The 17640-nt window shown below is 40.9% G+C and overlaps 1 protein-coding gene across 2 annotated transcripts in view; it reads right to left on the bottom strand.

The window, feature by feature from the left end:
• Positions 1-5992, bottom strand: part of mob3c (MOB kinase activator 3C) — a 40246-nt gene extending 34254 nt beyond the window's left edge. For both annotated transcript variants that reach the window (XM_062978335.1, XM_003220223.4), the window contains exon 1: positions 5693-5992. The gene's annotated coding sequence lies outside the window, so the exon portion shown is untranslated. The remainder of the gene's footprint in view (positions 1-5692) is intronic.
• Positions 5993-17640: the final 11648 nt, after the last annotated feature.

Genomic DNA, 17640 nt, shown 5'->3' with positions numbered 1-17640 from the left:
TCACATATTCATGTGGCGCACTGCTCTTGGTCACTTCTATGCATATTAATATAACTCGCAATTTAGCTTAAGCATACAGTTAGTCCTCCACGTTCATTGGTCAGGTGCACAGATCCCCAATGAAAAACCACTTTAAACGAAATTGCTTTTTTTTTAATCTGAGAAAACACTTTTCTGGGATTTTCTTGGACTTTTGGCAAGACATTGAACACAAAATCACACTGGGTGACCTAGGGATTCCTAGAGCTATTCTCTACACTACAGGAATTACAGATCCTCCAACATGACTGGAGGAAGTGAACCATAGAGTCACACTGGAGGACCAAGAGGTTACTATAGATAATATTTTAAATCAAATCTGTGAATAATAAAATCCACGAAAGTCAAAACTGCAAAGGTTTTCAAGGTCTGTGCTGATATCCCTTCCAATAAACTTCTAGCTGACATGCAATTGTAGTATACGATGGATGCTTATAAATTGCAGGCAAGATGATTGAGGCTAGAATTGACATGTGGAGGTTTTGACAAGAACATTCATGTGGTTAAATTGACAATAATACTGCACAACCAACTGGAGGTTCTTTTCATTATAATTCACTTCTCACAAATAAAGGGTCTGACCAATGATTTCTTTAAGAGAGTCTAAGAAAGGACACTCTTCAATCAATAAAAAAGAATGCCACGGGTAAAGGTTTCTTATTACAAGTTTCATTCTTCTGAGGTTTAATGATTTGCTTTCATTTCATAGTAAAGCAGGCTTTCATGTACTCTTTTACAAATCCTATTCTAGGATATTGGGAGGAAACAGCTCAGATTTGCTTGTCTGTGGCAGAATTGCTTACAATCAGTTCGTTTAACATGTGATGCTCACTACAAAATGAGGCTTGTCATATGTTCTAAGACAGTTTTAAATCTTCAACTACAAATCTGAAATGGAACCAAAAAAGTCTTGCTTATTTCAACTCTTGCAGAGACACAATGCCTAAAGTCACACAGTGGATTTCATGGCCAAGTGGGGATTTAAACTACAGAGTCATAGTCCAACGTTCAAAACACTACACCATTTCAGCTACTGTTACAAAGTTTACATCTTAGCAAACTCAGAATACCCAAATATTTGATAGGGACAACGGCCAATAAAGAGCTAAGGCAGAAAGCACCTGTGGCTGCAATGCTTTGGCTTTTCTGGTCAAACGATATAGTGACACGAAACTGGCCAGCCTTTCTACCCCTTCTTAAGCCAACAAAAACTGTATAGGCTTCTAGGAAGAGGAAAAGAAAGCCAACCACTACTCTCAAATGTGGGAAATGGCTGAATTAAGGCTGAAAATCCAGGAAGGTTTAAGGAATGGCAAACGTAGTTTCAAAAGTGGGTTGGATTGGGAATTTAATTCCAGCCAACTAATCACAATGGGTGGTGAAAGTGTATCTCTGTCCACTGTATCCATTTAAAATTCTTCGGGAAACGTTTTCTGTCTTTGGTTTGTTTTTGCTTTCACCATACCAAGACTACGACATACTCTCAAGCATGTACTTTCCAGAGGTCAGTTTATTTAACTATTCTAGACAACAGAAAATTCCTGAGTTAGTTCCAAGAAAATAGCTGCCAAAGAAGAGGAGATCACTGGCCAATGAGGAAGGTTGCAGAGTTTAGGAAAAGGAAACCAGCTATACTTACTTTGAGAAATCTTGAGAAAGCAAAAGGATCCAAAGGATGAGAACATATTTAAAGCAACGAAGAGAGAGAAAATAATTTTCACTGGAAATGAAAGGACAGCCTTGGTCAAAAGCCTCACATCATTTTCTTGCATCACACAAATCAATATGAGCACTCCTATTGTGTTTGGCATTATTGTTAACATCTATTAGTATGTATGATCTGAAAACAGTTCTTTGGGGATCTAACCTACTCCCCTAGTTGATGGCTTTTTAAATAGAAACTTTAAAACAGATAGTAAAATGGATTGTCAATCTCTTTCAAGGGGATTCAGATAGGCCTCCCCACAGGAATTAAAGCAAATGTTTGTGGAGACACAGTGCCAAATCGGCTATACCAGACTGCCAGTAGGTGTATATACGTAATGGTGTATGCTCTATACATGAAGAAATCCTGCCATGCATTGCACACCCATAGATAAACATGCTTCACATATGCACTGAGTCATTGGGTCTGTGATCAAAGAGTGTGTTAGCTAGTATGCCCCACCGACACACATTAGATAGAAGTAGTAAATCCCCAAGGAAAGCCATGGGCACCTCCCAATACAAGTTGATTAGTCCAGTGACCAAAGATCGGTCCAAGATCATATTTCCTAGAATCAGCAGCGTGCTTTAAATTTAGTACCCAAACATAGCAATCCCCTTCACATATTATTCATACAGAAGAATTCTTTATGCTTTAAAATTGCAGCTAAGCTGTATTGTTTGTGCCACTCATGACATTCCATGGCTTCCTGTTCTTCTCCCTCTCATTCATGTGCTAAGCCTGGATTTCTGCTTAGAAAAAGATAACTCATGTGGGTTTCTGTGTTATCTAGAACCCTGTACAAGCAGGACCCCCAATCTAAGCTTTTTTAAAGCAATAAGCTGTAATATTACAATGAGCAAAGGACACACATAAATCCCAATCCAAGCATTTTTGTCTCTGTCTCGGTCACTTGGTGTAAAGATCTTAAGACAGGTTTGTAAATGCATTAAAATAAATAATCTTGCAATTACAACAGAATCTTTTCACTGGAACTGCCTAAATATGTTCATCCAAACTGCTTCCAGATCTGTTTGTAGGTCTTCATGCTATATTTCATGAAGATTCATGAAGCAGTTGGTGACAATGAAGTGCTTGTGGGTGGAGCAAGTATTCATGGCCCCTCCATCTCCACTTTAGCCTGACTCCTGCTGTTGACAAATATTTGCACTAGGTTCATATTGAAGATCAGTGTTGGCTGAGAGATGGGTCTAGACTTGCACAATGGCCCTGCTCTTACCTATGTAGAGTTATCTCACTAGGATAGCACACAAACAGAAACTACTACTATTGTTGCAGGGATGTGTGGCAAAGTATAGTAGTATAGAAACCTGTATATCAAAGTCTTTGATACCTAGTATGGCTTATGTGTGGGTGAAGTTTGGGTTTGGAGGTGAGAAGGCTCAAGTTCAAATCCTGTCTCCTATACATTATCTGGCAGTACATTCACTGAATTCATTTGCATAGTTGTGCAAAAGAACAAGAACTGCAAAGCACTTTCTGCACTGAAAAAAATGCTATAGGGATGATTAATGACAACGTGTGCTTTTAACAAGCTGCAGCAAGAGAAGTGATTCATGGCATATAAAATCATTTGTAGTGAACAGTTATTTGGAAATTACTGTAGCTCTCTTCCCCTTGGCAAGTACCCCATAGGGTTCTGTTCACATTTAAATGATCTGTTTGGTCAGTATCAGTTTAGGGAGACTGGCAATTCAAACAGCATGTTTCGGGACACACACACACACACACACATTGACTCAACAATGCATCAGCCTGCTTCAGGAATTACTCCTAGGTAAAGTATTGCAAGGTGACAGGCAACAAACGAACTAATAAATCCTCCTTTGAAAAAGTGCCAATCAGTGGTAAACAATCTCTGCCGGGATTCATACTGTCACCTCTCAATGGCACTCTTCTACTCAATCTGGATAATCCTCTGTATATCTGGATGAAGGAACTGAAACCTGCCGAGTAAGATGCCATTTTCCCAAGGAGCTCTCGCAATTGCTATAGTGGAGGAGAGGCCTAGGCTGTGCTTCCTCTAGTTAAGTCATTCTGCACACAGTCAATGACACTTCTCTGTTATTGTTATTGTTATTATTGTTATTTTAATTGTGTCTGAAGCGACTTGAGAACATAATGTATGTTGCTTCTAGTGTAAGAGAATTGGCTGCCTACAGAGATATTGCCCAGGGGATGCCTCATTGTGCTACCACCCTGCTGGGAGGCTTCTCTCTTGTCCCTGCAAGTTAGAGCTGACAGACGGGAGCCCACCCTGTCTCACAGATTCAAACTGACAACTTTCAGGTCAGCAACCCAACCTTCAGGTCAGCAGTTTGGCCAGCACAAGAGTTTAACCCATTGTGCCACCATGGCTCCTACACTTTTATTTATTGAGTGCCTTCAAGTGATTTCTAATGGCAATGCTAAGGCAACCTTATCACAGTGTTTTCTTGGCAAGATTTGTTCAGAAGAGCCTTTCATTGAAGTTGAACAAGTGAGACTTGCCCAAGGTCACCCAAGGGTTTTCATGGCTGAGCGGGAATTCAAACCCTGGTCTCCAGAGGTTCCAATGCTCAAACCACTAAACCATGCTGGATTCTTGGGTCTTAAAATTAATATGTGGAAAGGTCTGCCTTGGCATAAAGAAACCTTGGCTCAACCGAAAGTACCCCAAAATAAAAAACAAGAAGCTACTTCACCATTGGCAATGCTTCAGGGCAGGCGGAACATGGGCATGTAACATGCCTCCTCCAGACTATGTCCTGCATATGATCAGTTCTGCTTTAGTACAACCTATGTACAACTACTCAAAACAAAGTGTGTCTTGATCTGGAGGATTTGTCATCAGTTCTCTTTTTAAACAGTTTGGAAACACTGAACATCATTAGGCAGAGCCTGGGAAAGTTCCTTTGTAAGAGGCTACAAGTTCCACAGCCTTACAACTAACAGGGCCAATAGTCAGAATGGAAGGATATTGTGTGTACTGTAGAATCTCAAAAAAAGCCATTTTTCAAAGTTCTAATATAAGGGAATTGTAACTCACACTCTTCCACTCCCTTGACTATATTTCTAGCTGGGGATTATAATTTGGTGGAAACATAGAGGCTCCAGTCTTCAATACACCCAATTATGAGATGATTCAATCGTACTACAAGGATGATCAGACACTGAGTGTTTGTAGTTTCCTTGGCGGTTTGCGAAGTGGCAACTGGCGGCCACCCAACACCAACAAGACCCAATCGCGCTGGCAAACTTCCTCTAGATTTTTCCTCTCTCTCTCTCTCTCTCCAGAAAACATTTGTTATTGATCCCAGCAGCATGTGGACGCTACAAATACAGTAGAGTCTCACTTATCCAACACTCGCTTATCCAACGTTCTGGATTATCCAACGCATTTTGTAGTCAATGTTTTCAATACATCGTGATATTTTAGTGCTAAATTCGTAAATATAGTAATTACAACATAACATTACTGCATATTGAACTACTTTTTCTGCCAAATTGGTTGTCTAACATGATGTTTTGGTGCTTAATTTGTAAAATCATAACCTAATTTGATGTTTAATAAGCTTTTCCTTAATGCCTCCTTATTATCCAACATATTCGCTTATCCAACATTCCGCCCGCCCGTATATGTTGGATAAGTGAGACTCTACTGTACTAGCAAACGTCTTTCCGGAGCTCCATCGCCGGTCTAAAATGCGCCTCGGCCACAAATCGCGCCCCTTTGAGACCCCAAAGGGTGACACGTTCAGAAATCCAAGATCTGAAAAAGGATCTCTTCCCCGGACCACAAGGCTGAGCCAAGCGCCGCAAAGGCCAGAAAGACTTTTACTTGAGTTTGGAAGCGCTTTCGCGTTCCCGTTTCTTTGTGAAAGTAAAACAAACAAAAAACCCCGACCACTTTGAACTCCCCAGCTAATAGGAATCCAACCTTGTTACCTCGCAGAAACGGAGCAAGAGCCGGGTTCTTCCAGCCGGTGTGGAACTGGGAGGGAGCGACGTGGAGCTCGGGGGCTTCAAGTTGCTCCACAAGGCGAGCCCTTCGCTGGGGTGTTCATGAAAGAAACTCCCGGCCTTTTTCTCTCTCGCTCTGCCCCACCAATGATGTCACATCCTGACTGGGTCTAGAGGAGGAGGAGGGGGGGGGCTGGGCCGGTCCTTGCCTTTCCTCGCCGGCTGCCTTCCCAGCCTCCCCTTGGGCGCCCCTTTGCGCGCCTGCCTCGGCCCCCCAAGTGCTGGGGAAGAGGAGCCTTGGGAAACTCCCTCGCTGGGTTTTCCCCAAACCCAGGGCCCCCACTCGCTCAGCTACACTACATTTTCGTTTCTCATGGCTCAAGTTAAACATGGACATTGAGATCAGGTTGCACACGTGGGAAATTCCACACGAAAACATGAGGAATCAATTCTGGTTGCTGCCATGCTTCCTCTCAGTCTTTACAAGTTTCAGTTAGTGGATTTAGCCTGAAAGCTATTTATTTATCTTGTCAGAAGCAAACCAAGGGTACAAGTTGTAATGTATTTGGAAACAAAAAGTTTTAAAAAGAACAACAAAAACAACTTGGCACGATACTAAATGTCCTTTGAGCAGTAGCTGGCCACTTGGAGTACCTCTGATGTTGCTGTAAGAAGGTCCTCCATAGTTTATGTGACAGGGCTCAGACTGCATTGTAATAGGTGATCTGTGGTTGTTCTTCTCCACACTCGCATGTCCTGGACTCCACTTTGTAGCCCCATTTCTTAAGGTTGGCTCAGCATCTCGTGGTGCCAGAGCACAGTCTGTTCAGCACCTTCCAAGTCGCCCAGACTTCTGTGTGCCCAGGAGGGAGTCTCTCATCCGGTGTCAGCCATTGATTGAGGTTCCGTGTTTTAGCCTGCCACCTTTGGACTCTTGCTTGCTGAGGTGTTTCTGCGGGTATCTCTGTAGATTTTAGAAAACTATGTCTTGATTTAAGGAGTTGGTGTGCTGGCTGATACCTGAATAGGAGATGGGCTAGAGATGTCAGTGCCTTAGTCCTTTCATTGTTGGCTGCTACTTCCTGAAGGATGTCAGGTGGTGCAATGCAGGCTAAACCGTATAATTTCTCCAGTAGTGTGGGGTGCAGACATCCTGTGATGATGCGGCATGTCTCGTTAAGAACCACATCCACTGTTTTAATGTGGTGAGATGTGTTCCACACTGGGCATGAATATTTAGCAGCAGAGCAGAAAAGCGTAAGGACAAATCTCTTCACTCTGTCTGGTTGTGATCCCCAGGTTGTGCCAGTCAGCTTTCGTACAATGTTATTTTTAGCACCCACTTTTTGCTTGATAGTCAAGCAGTGCTTCTTGTAAGTCAGAGCACAGTCCAGGGTAACTCCCAAGTATTTTGGTGTGCTGCAATGCTCCAGTGGGATTCTTTCCCAGGTAATCCACAGGGCTCGAGATGCTTGTCTCTTCTTAGGGTGAAAAGCACACATTTGCGTTTTAGGTGGATTAGGAATCAGCTGGTTTTTCCTGTAATAGGCAGTAAGAGCACCTAAAGCTTCAGAGAGCTTCTGTTCAACCATTTCAAAGCTCCCTCCTTGGGCAGTGATGGCAGGATTGTCAGCATAGATGCCAACAAAGGCCTACTGTCAGTTGTTGTGTTTCTAACTTATGGTAACCCTATGGCAAACAGATCAGAAGTTTTCTTGACTAAAGCAGTGGTTCTCAACCCTCCTAATGCTGAGACACTTAATATAGTTCCTCATGTTGTGGCGACCTACAACGATAAAAAATTTTCATTGCTACTTCATAACTAAAATTTTGCTACTGTTATGAATCATAATGTAAATATCTGATATGCAGGATGTTTTTTTAATTCACTGGACCAAATTTGACACAAATACCTGATATTGTGGGGTATTTGTGAGGTGGGGGGGGGACTGATTTTGTCATTTGGGAGTTGTAGTTCACCTACAATCAAAGAACATTCTGAACTTCACCAATGTTGGAAATTAATCAAATTTGGCACACAGAATCTCTTGACCAACAGAAAATACTGTAAGGGTTTGGTGGACATTGACCTTGAGTTTTGGAGTTGTAGTTCACCTACATCTAGAGAGCACTGTGGACTCAAACAATGATGGATCTGGACCAAACTTGGCACATATACTCAATTTGCCCAAATTTGAATGCTGGCAGAGTTTGGGGGAAATAGATCTTGACCAGGGCCATAGCCAGAAAAAAAAATCAGGCTCCATCAATAAACTTCAGTGGACACTCATGGGGATTTGGTTAATCAGTTAAAATTCATGAGTAAGCCAGTTTAAAAAAAAACTGATTTTTTTTTTTTTGCGGGAGTGAACCCCTAAACCACCTCCCCCTGGCTACAGCTCTGACCTTGACATTTGGGAGTTGTAGTTGCTAGGATTTATAGTTCACCTGCAATCAAACAGCCCCTTGAACTCCACTAACCATAGAATTGGGCAAATTGGGCTGTTGGTTGGAGGATTCGTCATCAGTTTCTAAAAAGGAAGAGAAGGACAGGCAAAGAGATCTTCAGCCTTCTCTGCCAAAGGGGTCCCTAAGACCATCAGAAATATGTGTTTTCGGATGGTCTTTGGCAACCCCTCTGACACCCCCTCATGACCCCCTCCAAGTGGTCCTGACCCCCAGGTTGAGAAATGCTGTGTTAAAGTGTTTTATCATTTGCCTTCCTCAGAGGCTGAGGGCCTTTCAAGTAGGCCAAATATCCCAGGATCTGATCCCAGGTTCTCTGTTTATCCCAGATTATCTGGCAGTGGGGATTTTTTTTTCATGTCAGAAGTGACTTGAGAAACTGCAAGTTGCTTCTGGTGTGAGAGAATTGGCTGTCTGCAAGGATATTGCCCATGGGATGCCCAGATGTTTTACCATCCTGTGGGAGGCTGTCAGCTCCACATGGGAAGCTGAAGCTGACAGACAGGAGCTCACCCTGCTCCCCAGATTCGAACCACCAACCTTTGAGTCAGCAGTCCTGCCTATACAAGGGTTTAACCCATTGCAGCACCAGGGGCTCCAATGGGGACTTCATTATATAAGTGGGGACTCATATAATCCAGTTTAAAGCAGAAAACCTGGACAATCCATTCATGGCCAAATATGAGTGTCTTCCAGAGGCAGAATCTTGGCAGTGGGACCATAAATGACTGTGAAAACCTGTTCTGAATCTACATAGTATTTCACCCTGAGGACATGGATTTCCAGATGGAAGGCAGTCATGAAAAGGATTTGCTTAAGGTGGTCCTTCTTGGCACATTTCTTCCTTTTGTCCATATTTATGCCCCTTCAAAATCCATAGCACCATTGCTAACAGGCTGACCACCAGTTTCAATGCTTGAGTGCTAGGGCTTCCCAGTTCTTAGTTTTATTCCACACTTTTTAGCCCAACTTTAAATCTCTAAAGTTGTTCACCAACATTTTTTCCCATTCTTAAGTACCGTGCTGGATCTAACAAGCCATAAAATACTGTTCACCCTTGGCATCTGCTTGGGTTTGATTTCAGGGTTCTCTGTGGATACCAAAATCTGTGGATGCTTAAGTCCCACTATATTCAATGGTGTAGTAAATGGTTTCCCTTATATAAAATTGTGAAATCAAGTTTTGCTTTTGTGTGTAGATATTTTCAATCTGTGGATTCAAAATTCACAGATAAAAGAGACTGACTGCATATACCTATGCCGCTGTCACCAAAAATTAGGCTTTCTTTTTCTTTTTTGTGTGTGTTCAGATTTTTAATTTTACTGTATACAAGTCACAAGCAAAAGCAAAAATTACATTAACTAGAAAAACAGACATATTACAACATTCTAACAAATCCTTTCCCTCTTTCCTCTCACCCATGAACCCATCACCTATGACTTCCGTCAATACTCACTGTGAATTATATCTAATACAACTTACCCTTATAACTACTTTAGTAGATCCCCCTTGCAGCTACTTTAAAATTAACATTTGTCTTTTTCTCTTTTTTCTATATATTTTCACTTGATTTTTAAAATGCAGTTACAAAGGCAAATAGAGAAGATATGAACAAGGTCTAAATGTATGCATTGATATAGGCTGCCTGCCCATATGTCCAAAATATAGCTAAAGTCTCTAAAAATACAATTGTGCATTTCTAAAGCAGTAAGATATCCTGACCAAAAGTCAAGCTGTTTCAGAAGATAAGAGTGCTTTCATGATGGAAGAGAGAACAATGTAATGTCATGAGAGTGGCATGTTAGAGATTAGGCAGAAAAACTATTGAGCCCATTCAGTACCAGCTCAAAGTTTTGCAGGGCATCTTATGTAGGAAAGGGTGGGGGAGTTCAGCTCTTTGTCTTTGTTATTCTGTCCCCACAACCTGCTATTAGGGCACAAATAGGGAAGGAAAACATAAGGCACAATTGTATGATGGTATGGTTTCAACCTTTTGGGTACTTTCAAATGAGGCCTTTATTGTGAAATTTTACAGAATATCCTGGAGGATACTCACAGATCTTGCTTGTTCTATTTGTAACCCTCACATACACTTCTTCACCACTTGTTCAATGTTTTCTGTCTTCCCACCCACACATACTCTCAAACAAAATTGTGTTAAGGTGGAAAAGATTGAACAGCTGCATAGTGCTTTTTTACTGCCAATAATATAAACCCTCTGTCTCAAAGTACACTTAGAGGAATCATTCCATGAAGGCCATTTTAGTCAGGAAAGTGACATAGGGGCAATTTGAGGGAAGTGATGTCTCAGCCCTGTGTCCTGCTGTTGATGAAAATGCCTTGGAGTAAAGAGGGCTTTTCATCCCCACCACTAACCAGCTAAGGTTAAACAGAGAATGTGTATGTGCCTTCCAAATCACCTGTTGACTTAAGGTGAACTTAGGAAAACTATGAATTTCATAGGATTTTCTTAGGCAGTGTACTGTATACTCAAAGGTGATCTGCCATTGCCTTGCTTTGAAATACAACAGCAACAGCAGCAGCAGCAGCAGCAACAACAACAACAACAACAACAATAACAACAACAACAACAATCTTTATTTGTATCCCACCCCCTCTCCCAAAAGGGACTCTGGCCAGCTTACAACAAAATATTGCCTGAGGCGCCTGATATCTGATGCTGCTTGGTTTCCAAGATCAGACAATATCCAGTGCCTTTTGGGTATTTAAGCCAATGTTGTCATCTTTTGCCCAGCCACACTTAAACCATCATTATCTTTTCTTAGTCCAAAACAGTAAGAAATAAACAGCCCTTGTTTTAAAAGAAAAAAGCAGAAATTGAAAACCACAAACCTACATGGAAAAGATAGTGCTTCTACTTGCATTCTTAGCCAGCCATGGCTGACACTACAAATCAAGTAGTCTGAGACATAAGAAAGGAAGAAGTGCACCAAAAGAATTAATGATTATTCACTGCCTTTTTAAGGAAATGGATGAGCAGATATCCTGAGTTTGCTGATTTGCTGTATGCCATAAACCTGTGCACTTCTCCAAGATATTTTTTTCTTGAGTAACTAATCCTCTGTCACTCTAAATTAGCAGAGCATTTATCAAAATAATCCTGAAAATTTATTCTGGATCAATTTGGAGTTTACAGGAAAAAACAATTTTCCTATACAACCTTATACTGTTACTACAGCTGTCATGGGGTTACTTTCCTGGCCAATTTGTCTCAGTTCTTGAAATTGCTGTGGAAGACATAGGCTATCAGGACAGGATACAGGCATGGCAAATCTGTTTATGAGTGTTAGCCATTTCATTTATTTATGTATTTATTTATGTATTTACGGTATTTATAAATCACCCTTCATGAAAAATATCAAGATTGCTAAAAGAAATAAAATAAAAAAATTACCCCATTGAAGTACTGTAGGAAAGTATAAAACATTTTACAGACTCAGAGTTTAAAGAAACTGTAAGGACCATACAGTACAAGCACCTGCTATGTTCACAATAATAGAAAAAATAGGTCCAGTAAGTAAACGACTGTAAGGTAATTGCCAGTGGCACATCCATAGGAGTGACTTAAAATAGTTTATTTCCTTAGATTATACAGACATAGAGAAGAACTTCTCCATGGAGTCCCTAGTATACAATATGAAAAAAACCTCATTCATTTTCTTGTGGTGGGAAGAAAGCTGGCTGTTACTTCTCTGAAATCAATTTTTTTCTTGCTTCTGCCCTATATCTGGTTGAACTCACTGAAAGATCTGAAAGGGTAGACTTCCAGTATTTCTATGTATATTCAAGATAGTTGACGCAGCCATGAAAATCTGTCCAGGAAGTGCCTGAAAACAGCTCTGCTTACTATTCAAGTTGCCTATAGCAAAATTTGGAAAGCCTTTTAGTTTCGCTTAATATTGCTGCTGTCACATTTGGCACAGATTGAGCAAATTATGAGGAAGTATTGCTCATGAGCTCTTGTAAGCAGACGGCTATGGCAAGCACTACAGGGAACAATGATAAAGCAGACCTGAAAGTAAGTTCTACCAGTCATACAGATTTAAGAGACAGCACCAGAAAGGGCACCAAAGAATCATGAGTTGCATCATAATGAGATATTTTCTTCCCTAGACGTCTTTGAACTGGATACTGTCATGTGTTTTGTGAAGGACCACCCCAGAATGAATTAAGAAAGCCACAGCTTGTGCAAGAAACACTTACGTTCTTGTTAACTGACACTGGAAGGCATGGCATGCACATATCCAGCGACTCTAAAGTTATCAGTCTGCCTTGAATTCAATGTGCAAGATCTTATCTACAAAGCCCTAAACATTCAGACTCCTATTTGTTTTCAGAACAGTCTGTTTCTTCCCTCAACATAGCTAATCTCACAGATGTAAAGCTACCTTGCCTGATCCAAGCAATCCGTCCTAGGTGCTATCATTCCACCTAAGAGAAAAGGAAAATAAAAGAGGGAGCAAAAAAGTGACAGAAGACATTGAATGAAGTATAGAAATAATCCCTTTTCATTGTATGAACACAGCTATTCTTTTGTATCAAATTACATTACTGTGGAGACAATGTGCAAACTTCACATAAAAGCTGCTTCTTTACATAATGTTCTAACACCTAGAATAATGAAATGTCAGTAGGATAATGCCAAATGTTCCTCCTATCTTTTGATTTCCCATCTTCAAAATCCTTCCCAAGGTTCATCTGTGTGTGTGTGTGTATCTATCTATATGGAATCATGCAGGGTAACAGAATAAAGTAGGCTTGTTAGTGAAAAGCAACTAGCCAGGCATGTTCATCCTGCCAATTTTATGCTGAAAATTATTACTGACAAGGATGGGTAACTGGGGGAAAGCAGCAACCCGGCAAATCTGATCTGTTACTGCCTTGCAGTATGTGCATTTTGGCCCTGAAAGAGACTGTGTTTAATATTCTGATCGTCTGTGACTGAGAAGCATCTGTTCAGGTACAAAGCTGGGGTGTTATGGAACATCGTTCATGGATGATGTGGCTGGCCTTTTGCCTGCTTGCCTTCCTCTGGAGTACACATATCGTATTATTCAGACAGCTATGGGCCATTACATAGTTGGTCTGGAAGAGTCTTTTAATAGGGAGAATTACACTGTATCCCTTTTTTGTTGTTTATTTTAAATTGTTTCGATTCAGTGCTTGGTCTTAATATAGTAAGTTAATATTTTTTTTCATGTCAGGAGCAACTTGAGAAACTGCAAGTCGCTTGTGGTGTGAGAGAATTGGCCATCTGCAGGGATGTTGCCCAGGGGATGCCTGGATGTTTTGATGTTTTTATCATCCTTGTAAGAGGCTTCTCTCATGTCCCTGCATGAGGAGCTGGAGCTGACAGAGGGAGCTCATCTGTGCTCTCCCCTGATTCGAACCGATAATCTTCAGGTCAGCAATCTAGCCTTCAACTCAGCAGTCCTGCCTGCACAAGGGTTTAACCCATTGTACCACAAGGGGCTCAGTAGGTTAATGGTTCTTCAATAATATAACTGAGTGGAGTTTTATCACAGTTTAATTCATGTTGCAATCACATTTGATTCTGCATTAAAAGAACAGTTGGGTAGAAAATGAATAAATCAAATAACATGGCCTTACTTTCTCCCATGACTTTGTTCTCTGTGACCAATTGTATGCAACATTACACTAAGAGATAATGTATAAACAAGAAACCTCATGCTAATATGAACATAAAAAGCCAGGACATGGAGTTTGAGTCAGAGGTTGCTTGAAATGCTAGCAGCCATATTTCTTTATTAAATAGGATTTGTTCCTCTACATACATTTGCTTTGGGAAATTGCCTCTCTGCCACTTCTGAGTCTATCTGAACCACTTCTAAATTACACACGGTGGTTCCTTACTGTGATGTCTGCCCTCTATGTTGCTGAGGCAGCAAATCTGCTCTTGGTTTTAGGAACTAGCCCAAGTGCTGAAAGCGATTTCCAATGTAGCCTAAACATCTTGGGTAACTCCTTTGAAGTTCACACTAAATTCTAGATTAGAACCAGAATTTCACTGATAAAGGAGGCAGCAGTCACCATTAATTGCTTATGTGGCTTTCTAAGAATATGACTTTATTTCATCCATGCCCTCAAAAACTCTTCACTGTGATAAGGAGCAACTTCAGTGACAAGTAGCTAAGAGCAAAGTCTTATTGTACAACCATGGTATGTTCCAACTATTGGCTTAAATTCTGTTCATGACATATATATATTCAAGTTCAAGATGGTTGGTGGCAAGGGGGGACTTCACCATACTCCTCACACAACACCTTCCACCTACTTGAGACTCAGTTTTCCTCTTATGCTCCCCATTCCCAGCTATTTAGCAGTCAATGGAGAGCAGAGGCACATTAGCATATCTTCTGGCTGTGGACCCTTGGCTAGATGCAAAATTATCAAGGCTTCTGGGTTGATGATATTATGGTTCTGTATCTGGCCATAGGTTGATGGATGTAGTAAGAGACTATACACTCTCCATCTACAGAAAAACAGCCATGGAAGAGATGGTCAACAGGAAGAAGAGATAGGAAGCACAATACAGTTCTGCCTGAGCAGTACTTTATACTCCATCTTTCATTGCAGACTCTCAGTCACTGGTATTTTTTTACTTGGAATCCTTTCTTGTTTTCATATCACATCTTCACATGTTTTAATACCCCATCTTCCTTCAAAACATATCTCCATATTACATCTCCCTTTTCATGTTTTCAGATTACAACAGCTGTACAGTGTCCTTTGACCTAGTCATCTTGAAGCATTAATGGTTTCCTGGCCTATTACCAGGAGGATGAAAGCTTCTGGGAACAGCTAGGTTTCTTCCCTACTTGGGGCATGTTAAAGAGATAACTGTGTGTGCCTGTAATGTGCATTTGCTGGAAGAAAGACACTTGCCATTCATTCTCTAGGCAAGAAAATGTTTTAGTCTATCTTTGCAACACATGGAGCTGGGGAATGGTGCAGCTTGTTCTACTGCTATGACCTCCTAAGCCTTCCTGTTAGCAATGGATTATAAATAAATTGTCTTAATATAGAGCCCTTTCTTGTTAGGTAGTTATTCTGAAACTATTTTTGAACAATCATTTATGGGGAGAGATTATGTCTGATTTTCTTTTGTTGGTATTTTTATATTTGTGTCTGTTTTCATGCCTTGTAGCAGGCTCTTTCGACTGTAGTGTATACAAAGAAGTAATATACATTCTTCCTCCCTCCCTCCTCCTCTTCCATTGGCCCAGAAGCAGACGGAAGGCCTTCTCTCCATCCTGCCAATGTTCTGGCCACACAGGGAGAGAAGAAGATAAAGGATCATTTGCACTTAATCCTCGTGCCCACTGACATTCTCTTTTTCATGTGTGTCATGTCTTATTTATATTGTAAGCTTGAGGACAGACACTGTCAATTTGGAAGCTACTCCAAAAGGGTTTGTGGTTGAAGAGCAGAGTATAAATATCTTTATATATAAAAATGTAATTTGTGTTTTTTCCCATGGAGTAAACAACAAAACCACTGGACCAAATCACACCAAATTTGGCCACAAAAGACATAGTCAGCCAACCTACGTCTTTCAATCAAATAATCTAAGAAAAATAAAGACCAAATAAAAAAACACCAAAAACCCACAATTGCTTACCATGCATGTGCAGCCCCCCCCTCCCCCCCACATTGCAGATTCGCGGGGAGCCTAACCCCACTTTCTCAAAACGTTGCCATGGTGGGCGGGGCTTATGGCTGGCAACCTCACCCCCTTTCCCCCTCAGAAGAGAGAGCCTTCGTGGTGAGAGAGAAATGGCTGTACTATTGCTATAAGGGATTGTTCTCAGGAGGGAGAGCAGTGGAGTGTATTTATACATGGCTCTCATGTCTCCTTTCAACCTTCTCTTCTGTAGGTATACAGACCCAGCACTTTAAGATGCTCCTCGGAGGGATTATTCATCCTTTCAGTTGCCTTCTTTCTCTGGACACCTCCCACCACAGAGTCATTACTGTTGTTATTATTATCATTGGGTTGCTGTGTGAACCATGCAAATGAACAAAATCTGGCTCCCAACATTTAAAAAAAACTCTAAAATAAAGAAGAATACTCAGAAAACAGGGGAATTCCAGACAGGAAACAATCAGGGCCCCCTAACATCGCCCAACAAAGGATTCCTCCAGGGAGGAAACAGCCAGGCTTTGAAACTACAAGGCCATTAAATGTGAATTGCCCTCTTTCTCTGGACACCACCTCAGAGTCATTACTATTACAATTATTATTATTATTATTATTATTATTATTATTATTATTATTATTTATTAGGTTACTTTGAAAATGAACAAAACCTGGCACCCAGCATGACAAAACACTACAACCAGAACAGTAAATAAAGAACAACACTATGAAAACAGGGGAATACCAGACAGGAAACAACAAGAGCCAGCTCACCTCCCAACAAAGGATTCCCACAGGGAGGAAGCAGCCAGGCTTTGAAGCTGCAAGACCATTAAATGCTAATCAAGGTGACTAATTACAACATTTATACTTGCCTCCACAAACAAAGCCCACTTAGGATGACACCACAGCAACGCGCGTCCAGGCACAGCTAGTCCTAAATAAATACATAATGTTCCTAAAGGAGAAAAAAACCCTGCATTTCCTGCAATAGCGATTTTGATTTAATGCTCCCATAATGTCTCATGCTATCAAATTGAAGTAATTACAGAGTAGTTCCAAAGGGGAAGTCAAATGGTAAATGGTCTAACTGGTTAAGGAAAAAGGTGGAAAGAGGGTCCCTCACGCACACCGTTATAAGCACTTAGCTTATTATATATATATTCAACTGGGAGAGTATGCAAGTTCCAACATGCCATAGTTAGATCTGGTCAATCCTGGAGCCTCTTGGAAAACATGGTGGAGCTGGTTCTCATGTATAGCTGAAGCTAGCATCCATGATTGGGCGGTTAGACCAAGAGACTATGTTTGTGGGAGAAAAGGGGGAAATTATGTCTGTCAGAAAGCAAGAAGTCTTGAATACACAGACCTAAGAAAGATAGAGATATGAACATGAAAAGGGAGGCATTATCTAGGCTCCTTTCTCTCACCAATCACCTTATGTGTATTTGTTTCCAATGTGTCTTCAATTCCATTTTGATCTTTCCAACAACTCTGGGAAGTAGTTTATCATCAAGGGCCCAAGGTCACAAAATGAGTTTCAAAGTCTAGCAGGAATTTGAGCCTGAAGTCTTCCCTGTTCTCATCTGGTACTCCAACCACAGCATTGTTTAAAGACGTCCATATGGATGGGTGTGAATGCTGAATTACCCTGGTTTAAAGCATCCTACCTGTTTTGTTCTGTCCTTGCTCCAGTTTGAATTTAACCTTTTGGTACATAGAATCATGAAATGTTTTGCTGACTTACCTGAATAAATGTCTGGTATAAAGCATCCTACCTGTTTTG

This window comes from Anolis carolinensis, chromosome 4 (genome assembly GCF_035594765.1).
Source record: "Anolis carolinensis isolate JA03-04 chromosome 4, rAnoCar3.1.pri, whole genome shotgun sequence".
In the NCBI taxonomy this organism is placed as follows: Eukaryota; Metazoa; Chordata; class Lepidosauria; order Squamata; family Dactyloidae; genus Anolis; species Anolis carolinensis.
This window is presented reverse-complemented; position numbering and strand designations above follow the sequence as displayed.